The sequence below is a fragment of the Tachypleus tridentatus genome, chromosome 13 (assembly GCF_004210375.1).
Source record: "Tachypleus tridentatus isolate NWPU-2018 chromosome 13, ASM421037v1, whole genome shotgun sequence".
Lineage (NCBI taxonomy): Eukaryota > Metazoa > Arthropoda > Merostomata > Xiphosura > Limulidae > Tachypleus > Tachypleus tridentatus.
In genome coordinates this window covers 258,588,215-258,600,616 of record NC_134837.1, presented here as the reverse complement: position 1 = coordinate 258,600,616, position 12,402 = coordinate 258,588,215, and the positions used below count along the sequence as shown (strand labels likewise).

General features: G+C 37.2%; 1 long non-coding RNA gene across 1 annotated transcript in view; it reads right to left on the bottom strand.

Annotated features, from left to right (window-relative positions):
* Positions 1-545: 545 nt before the first annotated feature.
* LOC143240440 (uncharacterized) overlaps positions 546-12,402 on the bottom strand; it is a 28,316-nt gene continuing 16,459 nt past the window's right edge. Inside the window, exons 3-4 of the long non-coding RNA XR_013021763.1 lie at positions 1,191-1,321; positions 546-712 (exon numbers count right to left, since the gene is read on the bottom strand). This is a non-coding gene — a long non-coding RNA (uncharacterized LOC143240440). The remainder of the gene's footprint in view (positions 713-1,190; positions 1,322-12,402) is intronic.

Genomic DNA, 12,402 nt, shown 5'->3' with positions numbered 1-12,402 from the left:
ATCAATGGCCAAATGGCAAGTTATTGTTCATTGTTAAGCTTGAAACTAGAGAATACGCTATCTATATTTTGTCCACCGCTAATATCGAAACTCGACTTTTAGTGTCATAAACCCTGAAACTTACTGTTGAGCCACCAGGGAACTGCAAGGTCGCAGGAAGCTCAAGACGAATACATTTCTGTTATCTGTGATAAAAATTGACCTTATTGTCATATAGAAATATTAGGTTGACATGCTATTAAAAATATCGATAAATAATTATGAAAACTGTTTTACTGAATACGTGATGAAGTACCTCAATGAAGTACCTGAGGGCAAAATGTTCCAAGAAGATTTTTTTTTATAAATAAAGACAGGTTGAAAATACAAAATCTGGACCTTTTCCAGTTGTTTTGCAGAAAGTTCCTTGGCTTATAACTTCAAAATAAAATTAGAATTCGATTCCAGTGGTGGTACATCGTAGATACCCAATTGTGGAGCTTTGTACTTAACAACAAGCAAACTGCAAAACACAGATTTCGATAAATTTATTTATTATGATTGAAGACAGAGCAGATAAAAAAAATCACCATCGAGTGTCGTTTACGAAGTATGTGTATTAACAAAATGCCTCCCAGTGACTTAGCGGTGAGTTTGATAAGTTATAACGCTAGAAATTGGAGTTCGATCCCTTTTCTGAGAACAGCTTGGATAATTCTTTCTGTAACTCTACCTGTAACATAAAAGCAAGAAGAACAATTAATAAACGAAACAAATGCTCCAAAGTTACGGATATCTTATTTGTTTATTTGTAATTAAGAACAAATCTACACAATAAGCGATCTGTACTTTACTCACCACGGGTATCGAAACCCGATTTCAAGCAGTGTGAGTCCACAGACATACCGTTGTGCATCTGGGGGTACATTGTAAAGATCTACATGGCATCTTTGAAATGAAACATGTTCTGAGCTTCAGGTTCGAGATAAAAGTAACCTTAAAACCAGTTTAAATGAACCAAAGTGGTAACTAATCATAAAACTATTAAACTATAATTCCTGTTACTCTTATTTTATAATTTCTTTTGTACAAATGTTGCAATATTTTCAATTTAAATGAATTTGTTTAAGTCTATCAGCATTAGTAATTTCACACTGATAAAACCTGTCTAATAAATACATTATTATTGCAAATAAAACGTATTTTCGTACCTGAAAATGATAGTTAACGATACTGAACTGAAACAAATGAAAGTTGAGCTGTATATAAATCAGCTTTCGAAAGCTTCATGATATCATGTCAGTCATTCTCTCAAATCTCTAAATCTTTGGTTTAGCAGCTCCTGCGAACGAAGATGGATTGTAAGAATCTCGTATAAGAATTTTGCTTTAAGCAACACTTTAAAAAAATTTTTTTTTGTGGAGTTAACCTTGAGAGATCTCATTTGTACCCAAGGGATTTGGTGATCTGTTTTTTTAGATTAGATTCCTGTTATGGAATGTAGAAGACAAAATTTTCTCTTGAGCTTAGTGCAAACTTAACTCTTAAGATCAACACACCAATATAATTAATTCTCTCCATGTACCACAAAAAAAACGAAACTAACACTAAATAAACGAACACAATGTTCTATAGATGAATAAAAGCAACGAGATAAACTAACACTAACTAAACGAACACAATGTTCTATAGATCAATAAAAACAACGAAATAAACTAACACTAAACGAACGAACACAATGTTCTGTAGATCAATAAAAACAACGAAATAAACTAGCACTAAACGAACGAACACAATGTTCTATAAATCAACAAAAACAATGAAATCAACTAACACTAAATAAACGAACACCATGTTCTATAGATCAATAAAAACAACGATATCAAATAACACAATGATTGTTTCTGAATTCCGCGCAAAGCTATGCGAGGGCTATCTGCGGTAGCGGTACCTAATTTTGCAGTGTAAAACTGGAGGGAAGGCAGCTAACCATCACCACCCGCCGCCAATTTTGGGCTACTTTTTTTACCAACGAATAATGGAATTGACCGTAACAGTAGAATGCCCCACCGGCCGAAAGGGGAAGCATGTTTAATGTGACAAGGATTCGAACCCGTGACGTTCGGATTACGAGTCGAGTACCTTAACCACCTGACCATGCACTAAATGCATGACCCAATATCGTATGGAGCAACTAAAGCAACGAAACAAACCAGCATTATATGATAAATACATTATAATGATAATAAAACAGTGGTTCGACAGCATGTCAGTGTACTTTGGAGGCTGGTAATCGGATTTTATATCTGTAGTGGGTTGATCAGTTACAGTCCATTGAATAGCTTTGGTGTCAAACAATAGTAAAATCAAACCACGACTCGTATGTAATCCGAGGGTCGCGAGTTCGAATCCCCATCACACCAAACATGCTCACCCTTTCAGCCATAAGGGCGTTATAATGAGTCGGTGAATCCCACTATTCGTCGGTAAAAGAGTAGCCCAAGAGATAGCGGTGGGTAATGATGACTAGCTGCCTTGCCTCTAGTCTACTAAATTAGGGACAGCTAGCGCAAATAGCTCTCGTGTAGCTTTGCGCGATATTCAAAATAAAAAAAACAACAAATCAAACCAATAAGAAACTAAGATAAGAGACAAGAGAGTGAAACAAAAAACAACTTGATGAGCTTTGAAGTGAAGGAACTTGTTAACTTGCACTAAACTACACTCTCAAATAACAAGAGATTCGACAGGATTTTGGTAGTGTATTTCACACTGAAGTCTGAAGTCATATAGAAAGAAAATAATACAGTTATTGTGTTTAAAGCAAGCCAAGCTCAGAGAGAATGAAATTAGAATGAAGTAAATTTGTTTATTTGTTTTTTGAATTTTCACGCAAAGATACATGAGGGCTATCTAGGCTTTCCGTCCCTAATTTAGCAATGTAAGACTGCCAACTTTTGGGTTACTCTTCTATCAGCGAATAGTGGGATTCACCGTAACATTATGGCCCCCCTACGGGTGAAAAGGGAAGCATGTTTAGTGCGACGTGAATTCGAACGCGCGACCTTCAGAGTACGAGTCGAGCACCCCTAACCACCTGGCTGTGCCAGGAAGAGGTATTTGCTTCCGAAAATCTGAATTAGTAAGTAGGATCATGCTCTTGTTTAGATCAATTTCAATGTATTAATTGACAGCAGCGCCGCCTTAGATAGAGAAATTATAATCAAAAACAGAAAAATTGTTTATTTGTGATAGCTCAATTTGCCCATGTGAGTTCCCGTCGGCGACCTCACAAGGCCAATTTAATGGTCACTCTGACGCAACAGACCAGTGAGCAGACAGGCCGTCTAGATTTGCAGCAGGTGTACGGATACAAAAGGCACTAGCATTGTAGGTGTAAAAGATTAACACGGACTTGGTTCATATTAGTATAAACACAAGTAAATTTAGAAAACGTAAAGAAATTTTAATTTAAAGATATAGGAAGTTATAGTTTGTGGTCTACTGGGTTGTTTTATTTATTTATACTCGAATAAAACCTTGTGTGTATTTGGGCTAAACCAGCAGATCACAACTCCCTAGGATTCAGCTTTATCCGTCTCTAATTTTCAGTTACTGACTTAAAACAGAGTAGTCAATAAATAGTACGCACGGTCATGAGGGCTTGACTTTCAATTCTTACAAATTAAAGTGTGGCACATGTTCAGCGGCATCACGTCTCGAGCTTCGGTCCATTAAAGCTGGGTCCAATTATATTAATTTAATTCAAAACGGTCTCAGGATTAGCGAGTCTGTAATCCCCATGAATATAGGATTAGTAAGCCTGTAATATTCGTGATTACAAAATTGGCGAGTCTATAATCCTCATGACTACAGAACTAATAAGCCTGTAACTCTCATGACTACAGGATTAGTAAGGTTGTAATCCCTATGGTTACAGCATTAGTGTGTCTGTACTTCTCATGACTACAGGATTAGTGAGCATTTTATTCTCATGGCTACGGGATTAGTAATGCTGTAATCCCCAAGGCTACATCATTAGTGAACTTGTAATTCTAATGACTACAGGATTAGTAAGGCTGTAATTCTCATGGCTACAGGATTAATGAGTCTGTAATTTTCATGACTACGGGATTAGTAAGGCTATAATTCCCATGACTACTGGATTAGTAAGGCTATAATCCCCATGACTACAGGATTAGTGAGTCTGTAATCCTTATGACTACAGGATTAGTAAGACTGTAATCCACATGACTACAGGATTAGTGATTCTGTTAAGAAAACTGATTATTCCTAAACGATTTTTCTCATTCAGAAATATATATATATTCAAACATCTAAGCACGCCCTCTATATTCCTACACTCAGTTACACAACCCTCTTCAAACATGTGATCAGCCATTGGTCAGTTACCTCTTTCTTTCTTTGTGAACCTGACGATGACCGAAGAAGGTCGAAACGTTGTTCGCTCCTCTATATAAAAATTTTCTCAACCCAAACGAGCCGTTTTACACATAAATTTTACACTATAAGTGGGTTTTTCGTAATCACTGAAAACGTTTTCGTGTTGATTGGTTTTGTTTTTTAGAGCAAAGCCACATTAGGCTATCTGCTGTGTTCACGAGGGGAATCGAACTGCCAACTCTATCATTGCAAATCCGCTGCCCCACCGGGGTACTTGTTTGTTGAATATAGCACATATCTAATTGAAGGTAATCCAAGGGTTGCTCCTAATATTGAAGCGACACACTAGAAATCCATTGTTAACTCTTTACTAGCGAATTGACCAATCCATTATAGCGCGCCAACAGCTAGAAGGGCGAGCACGTTTGGTGATGGAATTCGAACGCATGAATAACAGATTTCGAGACGTGTGCCCTAACCACTAATCCAGGCTAGGTCCTATAGATAAAAAGCAATTATTTACTTTTTCAGTAGGGTTTTTGTTGGTTTTTCTTGTCCTTTAGATGCTAGATTTAATTTTTGTCATTACCTCACGCATTGCGAATAGTCTTACGCCACGGTGATCAGTTCCGAAATCACTTCTCTGAAACACAGCTCAAACTGTTGGGTAAACGTTCACATGAATTATGGGGCTCGTTATTCAAAGAAATACTAATTATAATTATAATAATTATACTTCTAATGTTTCATTATTAATTTAATTGTTCGAAACTTTCATTACTGGATTTTTTGAAAACAATTTAGCAAGCAAAGGCTGGTTTTGAAAATAGACAAAACAAGAAGAAAAAAAGATAAATGTTCATTTCCTCCCCTAAAGGCAACATAGACGTGCTGAAATACCAATTTTATCACGTGGTTAGAATTTTTATAGGTGACAAATAATTTTCATATAACTATGTAATTATCCACAACCTACTAATTAATCAAACAAGACAGAAAATAATACGTGTAGCCACGGGATATTTTCTGTCATTATCATAAAAGTATGTAACTGTTTCTTTTAAGATGAAAAGTTCTAAACTTGTTTTGGTTTGGTTTGTTTTTCCATCAGCAAAAGTGAAATTCAAGTAACACATTTGGCCTACTTTATACATAAGATATCTTATTCAAAACAAAAGGAATGTTCATAGACAATACTTCCAAATATGGTCCATCTATCTAATTTGTTATAAGTAAAGGAGGAAATCTTAGATTACACGTTGAGAAACCGATTTTAAGATATAAGAGCGAATTTATGTCAAAGTGTAAGAAATAAATGCTACCATTATTCAAATACCTATTAACTGAATCAGATATTAACTTTAGCTGGCGGTGTTGCTGCGGTTTATTGACCTCTTTGTATATCATGCATTCTAAGTTCAGTACACCAATAAGTAAATAAACACACACTCACACCAGAAATGGTTCGAGGCTACTTCTGGTATTTCAGTAGATCTTCCCTTATGATGTTTAAGGCATGTTAAACGCCGTATTGAAAAGATCTAAAATCTGGGTCAGTAATTCCTATGACTACGGGATTAGTGAGTTTGTCATTTTCATAAATACACAATTAGTGACTCTGTAATTCCCATGACTACAGGATTAGTGTTTGTTTTAGTTTTTTTTTTAATTTCGCGCATAGCTACACGAGGGCTATCTACACTAGCCGTCCCTAATTTAGCAGTGTAAGACTAGAGGGAAGGCTCTAGTCATCACCACCCACCACCAATTTTTGGGCTACTCTTTTACCAACAAATAGTGGGATTGAGCGTGACATTATAACGCCCTCACAGCTGAAAGGGAAAGCATGCTTTGTGTGACGGGGATTCGAACCTATGATCCTCGAATTACGAGTCGAACATCTTAACCACCTGGCCATGCCGGGCTTCAAGATTAGCAAGTTTGTAATTTTCACTACTACAGAATTAGTAAGTTCGTAACTTTCATGACTGCAGAATTAGTGAGTTTATAATCTCCATGACTGATTCAACTATCCGACTCCTGGAGACGAAATTGTATGATGATGTTAAAAAAACACCAACAACAATTGGTTCTTTGGGACGATAGAATTAATGTGTAGGATCAGTTCGACCACAAAACTGTGATGTTTTGATCCTCAAGTAGTTGTTCTGTGACTCGGGCTGAAAGAATCACGTCTTGCATGGAGACCCCGTCTCTCCTGGTAAACCAGTCATTGGTGCGGTCACTCATAAGGTCATATCTGATATGCTAAGCAGTAGCAGCCATTCCTTCCCACGCTACTAGTAGTTGTTAGCTATCACCATCCACCACGATAACGATACCAAGCTATACGTGTAACGACAAAACCGTTTCGCTCGTGGTGTGGTTTTTAGTATTCTGTGATATTTATCAAGCTACACGTTAAAGGACAACCTGTTACACCTGTAAACATTGCCTGCCTAATCTTAACTTAAACTTTAACAACTGACACCTCAAATATCGCACAATAACAAGCGTCGAAAATCAGATGTTTTATGATCTGTAAAAACAAATCATTCAAACATGGTTCAATGAACAGTTCTATAATTCCTCTATTCGACAACAAGACAGACGTATTTAAAACTATATGAAGTCTTTATAAAAAAAAACTGCTACTAGCACGGAAATACTGCACTTTGTGGTGTGTGTACAGAACCACCACCAACTAATGTATTAACGTCATTCGTTTAATCTGTAAGAGGAACAGTATGCACAAAATGGATTAAACGATCAGGTCATGGTGGTCATTACTAAAGTTTAGCCATAATGTTGAACCGTGAACCACCAGTTAGCATCATCCATTGCCTTAAGGCGGCTACTCTTAATATATAGTGGGATTGACGAATACTCTTATAACGCATCGAGTTGAAAACTTAAAGCGTGTTGGGTTGCACCAGTTTCGACTCCGAGATCTTCGGGTTTTCAGTACGATACGATGACCACTAGGCCAGGACTGAACTTGTTTATAACAGAAACTTGAAACTAATACATTTCAATATTTAGTTTCATTCATCATCAATATCTATCATTGGATTTGTATAAGTTTATTTATTGCGTCATTTTTACAAAACTTTCTGTCATACCTACCTTTGTAAAACAGGGATATAGTAGTAGCATAATTTCAAGATGCGTATAAATCGGTAGTCTGTGGACTTACAGCGTACAAATTCGGGTTTCGATACCCGTAATGGGCAGAGCACAAGTAGCTCATTGTGTTGCTTTGTGCTTAATTTCAAACAAGTCCCCCACGGTGAGACAGTGGTAAGTCTTCGGACTTACAACGCTAAAATTAGGGGTTCGATTCCCCTTAGTATCCACAAAAGATAGCCCGATATGGCTTTGCTATAATAAAAGATACACACACACAAACAAACAAATAAAGACGTATAAGGCCCGGCATGGCCAAGCGTGTTAAGGCGTGCGACTCGTAATCCGAATGCCGCGGATTCGATTCTGCATCACTCTAAACATGCTCGCCATTTCAGCCGTGGGGTCGTTATAATGTGAGGCCAATCCCACTATTTGTTGGTAAAAGAATAGCCCAAGAGTTGGCGGTGAGTGGTGATGACTAGCTGCCTGTCCTCTAGTCTTACACTGCTAAATTAGGGACAGCTAGCGCAGATTGTTCTCGAGTAGCTTTGCGCGAAATGGAAAGACGAACAAACTATAAGTCATTAAACTTAGCACTGACCTGCAAGGTGATTTTTATTTCAAACGTAAGTAAGGAAATACCAACATTACGTTGCCAACGTAGAGGGAAGGCGAATTAAGATTTACGAATAGTTTTGTTGTTTTTTTCAGCTGTCAAGAACAATAACCACATTGTACTGAGGGAGTTTATTGTTTTATATTCAAATTAAAGACCCGGTCTCTTTTGAACTTAACATTAAAACAGCAGTTTACAATGTACAGACACCCCTCTGAGTGAAAAATGTGCGACACGCCTGAACAATTAATTCTCTGTCACAAACCATGGACCTACCAGTAAGATTTAATTCGTGGTAATCGTCATTACTTATCCCAGAACGGCTCTCGAACAACGGGTTACATAAAACATTTGTCCTTGCTTTATTTAGTAATTTAAATGGTTACAGAGACGTATTATTCATATACGTGGGTATAAAGATGGTATAGGCCCAAAAAGAAATGTCATATATATGCGTAGACAATTTGTAATAAGCACGTTACATCCTCATAACTTAACAAGGATTAACACACAAGCTGATGTTCAACGGAGCGTAAGCTTCGTTGCCACGGGCGGGTTTTATAAAATCCCTGGAACATTTGATCGTGTTTCTTTACTTGCGAAAAAAATGTTATCTCTAATTATACTGGAAATAATATTTTAAATTACATAAATTCTTGAAGGTTTTTTTCTTTCTTCATGTTTTGTAAGAATGATTGATAAATTCATTCTTTGCTATCGATGTTCAAAGATTTTCATGTCGTTTTCGTTATTTATGGAGCCACAATATAACGAGCTATCTGCGCTATGTTACTTTAAAATTTCATAATTTAATTGTAAAAAAAACAACAACATAAGCGCATCGGTAGTTCTCCTTTTAACACTTTGTAAATACTTAACAGATGTTAATAACGTATTTGTTAAACATTTATAAAATGTGAACTGTAGATAACTGTAAAAGTTTATACAGCGGCAGTTCAAAAGACTTATAACCTTAAAAAACAGGTTTCGATACCCGTGATGGGAAGAACACAGATAACCTATTGTGTAGTTGTGCAATTAACAACAAACAAAACCAATGACTCAAATCCAAGAGAGCCAATGCAGTTTCCCCGTCGCACCAAACGTGCTCGCCCTTTCAGCCGTGGGGGCATTATAATGTGACAGTCAATCTCACTATTCGTTGGTAAAAGTGTAGCCCAAGAATTGGCGGTGAGTGGTGATGACTAGCTGCCTTCCCTCTTGTCTCACATTGCTAAGTTAGGAACGGCTAGCCCAGATAGCCCTCGTGTAGCTTTGCATGCAATTCAAATCAAGCCAAACCAATGCAGTTAGTAATTTATATATTTATAGATTGAACGATTTATTATAACAATACCCAGTTGTAGTCTATCCCGAAAATGCGCATGTGCAAAACGGATATAATTATACTTCCGAAGACATTTTGCAGAACAGTATATTACTTTGACCACAAATGTTTTGCGGGCTTCTGCTATTCAACACATATATAATAGTATTGTTTGTTGTATCTCCATGTAACTACTTATCTTCATAAATATGGTGGCACTGTATACTGTCTGTCGTGTCACTACTTATCTATATAAATGTAACAGTACCGTCTGTTGTCTGTCCATATAACTACTTATATATATAAATATACTGCAGTGGAACCCCTCTAAGCGGCCACCCCTCAGATTCGGCCACCCCTTGAAAGCGGACATTCAATCACAATCTCTTTTTTGTTTACATAATCCCTAATTACGTACAGTAGAACCCCTCTAATCAGGCCAGTTTGTCTCAGTCCCGAAGGTGGCAGCTTTAGAGGGGTTCCACTGTAGTAGTGTCTGTTGTAAGGATATGTCACCACTTTTCTACATAAATATAATAGTACTGTGTTGTCTGTCCACGTAATTACTTATATATATAAATACAATAGTACGGTCTGTTGTACACGAGAACTGCCAGGACAGCTAGCGCAGTTAGCTCGTGTGTACCTTTGCGCGAAATTCTAAAACAAACAAACAAACAAAACAAACAGTATAAAATTCTTTGAGACATAACTTTGGAACGCTATATAAAATGGGCCGCATCAATCCCTAAACGCTGCTGGCGAAATGAAAAAAAATACTTAGAATTCCGACCCGTCCTTGTCAAAATGTAGAATCTAGAAATAAAACCGCATCAGTCCTAAAGAGGCCTTATTTATCAGTTGATACAAATCTCAACCTGACGTCTCTGGTTTATAAAGCATGAGAGATCGTGAATTCCACATTATTTTCATTCTAAGACATCATCGCTAAGGCGAAGTTGAACTTTAGAGAAACGTTATTTCGAAGTGAAGAAGGCCTGAAATCATGAATTATGTTTCACGAGAACTCTATTATTAGCGGAATATTTTCATGTGAAACACTTTGATAACAACCACATTAACGCTTTATTTATTTTATCGTGAGACACTGATATTAGCGTAGTATCCGTAAGTACTGACTTAAGTCGTTATAGTGCGCCTTAATTGGTCGGTTTGGTTTCAATCTGGCGCAGAGCTACACGGGGGCTATCTATACTAACTTTCCCTAATTTAGTAGTGATAGGCGAGAGGAAGGACAGCTAACGTCACCCACAGCCAACTGTAGGGTTACTCTTTTACCGACGAAAAATGAGACTGGCCTTCGCCTTACAATGCCCCCACGGCTGAAAGGGCGAGAATATTCGGTGACGTGGGTTCGAACCAGTGATTGACACATTATAAGCCAAGCGATCTAACCACCAGATTAATCAAGCCCCATAAACTAAATAGATGGTAGCGAGAGTATATTTAAGTTTGTTTTTTTAAGTTCATGGCAATTTTTGTAAAAAAAATATCTGTGTTTAGATGTGTGGTGTATTTTGTATATCCATTTTCATTCACTTGTAAGATACTAAACGATAAAAAAAAATAATATTGTTTATAGCACCTTAAGTTTCTTTAGAAAAAACACACCGCGAAATTCTGGGCTAATTTAATTAAAGAGAGTAAGTTGACTGTCGCTTTTATAACACTCTCAAACCTTAACCTTACGACAATGAGACGCGAGCCACGAATCTTCGAATTCACAGTCTGTCATGCTAAATACTAGGATACGCCTGACCCGTAGTTAATATTCAGCAGAGGTTAAGATAAAATTATTTTCAATTATTCATCGTTAGAAATCTATACAATGAGCTTTAAGTAGCATTAACATTTGAACTAGAGTGTGTGTGTTTTCTTATAACAAAGCCACATCAAACTATCTGTTGAGCCCACCGAGGGGAATCGAACCCCTGATTTTAGTGTTGTAAATCCGTAGACTTACCGCTGTACTAGCGGGGGGCGAACTAGGGTGAAACTTTTATATCTATAAATCTACATATTGCGTTAATAGAGATCTTAGCTTTTGAACTGGAATCAAGGTGATATACCTTAAGTAAAAAACTGCTGGTATGGGTAGAGAAAGTACAATGTAGAGGAGCGAGCAACGTTTCAACCTCCTTTTGTCATCGTCAGGTTCACAAAAAAAGAAGGAATTAACTGACCAATAGCTGACCACATGTTTGAAGGTGGTTGTGTAATTGAGTGTAGGAATGTAAAGGGCGTGCTTAGATGTTTGATTATATTTATTAATGCAGATATAAAGCTGTTCCTTTGCATTGGTTTATTTTGGGCTTGAGTTGTTGTATAAATACACCCTTGTGCAAATTAATTGAAACAAATGGTCATTTTACAATATTTTCAGCATGGCGGGCGGTGTAGGCTCGCTGGACCCGCTGATTTCCTTTAATAGTCATTTTTTCACACAGACGGTGTTATTAGCTGTATTGTGCAGTGCGGTCGATCTATTTCTGGGGTATATGATGAAATTTTGAGGAATATTACGTCATTCGAAATTGCGTTAGAAGGGCAAGGAGACCAGTCAAAAAACAACTTCTTACCAACTCAATGAATAAAAAACGGTATCAACGGTCTAAAATACAAGAACTAGACGCAAGAACAATGGAGGAAGGTGTTATTCAGTGACGATACTCATTTCTTCGTACAGGGTCAAAGAAGTCTGCATGTTCGCAGATCTCCAGGTGGGAAACTTCGAGAATCTTACATCAATCAGTTCGTAAAACATCCCTTAGAGAAGATATTTTGGGGCTTTTTCAGCTACTATGGGGCCGGAGGCTTACATATCGTAGAAGGTATGATGCGAGGACCACAGTACATCGAAGTTTTGCAGAGAAGAGTCATTCCAGAATTGAAAAAAGAGATTTCCAGATGGATCTGGCATTTTTCA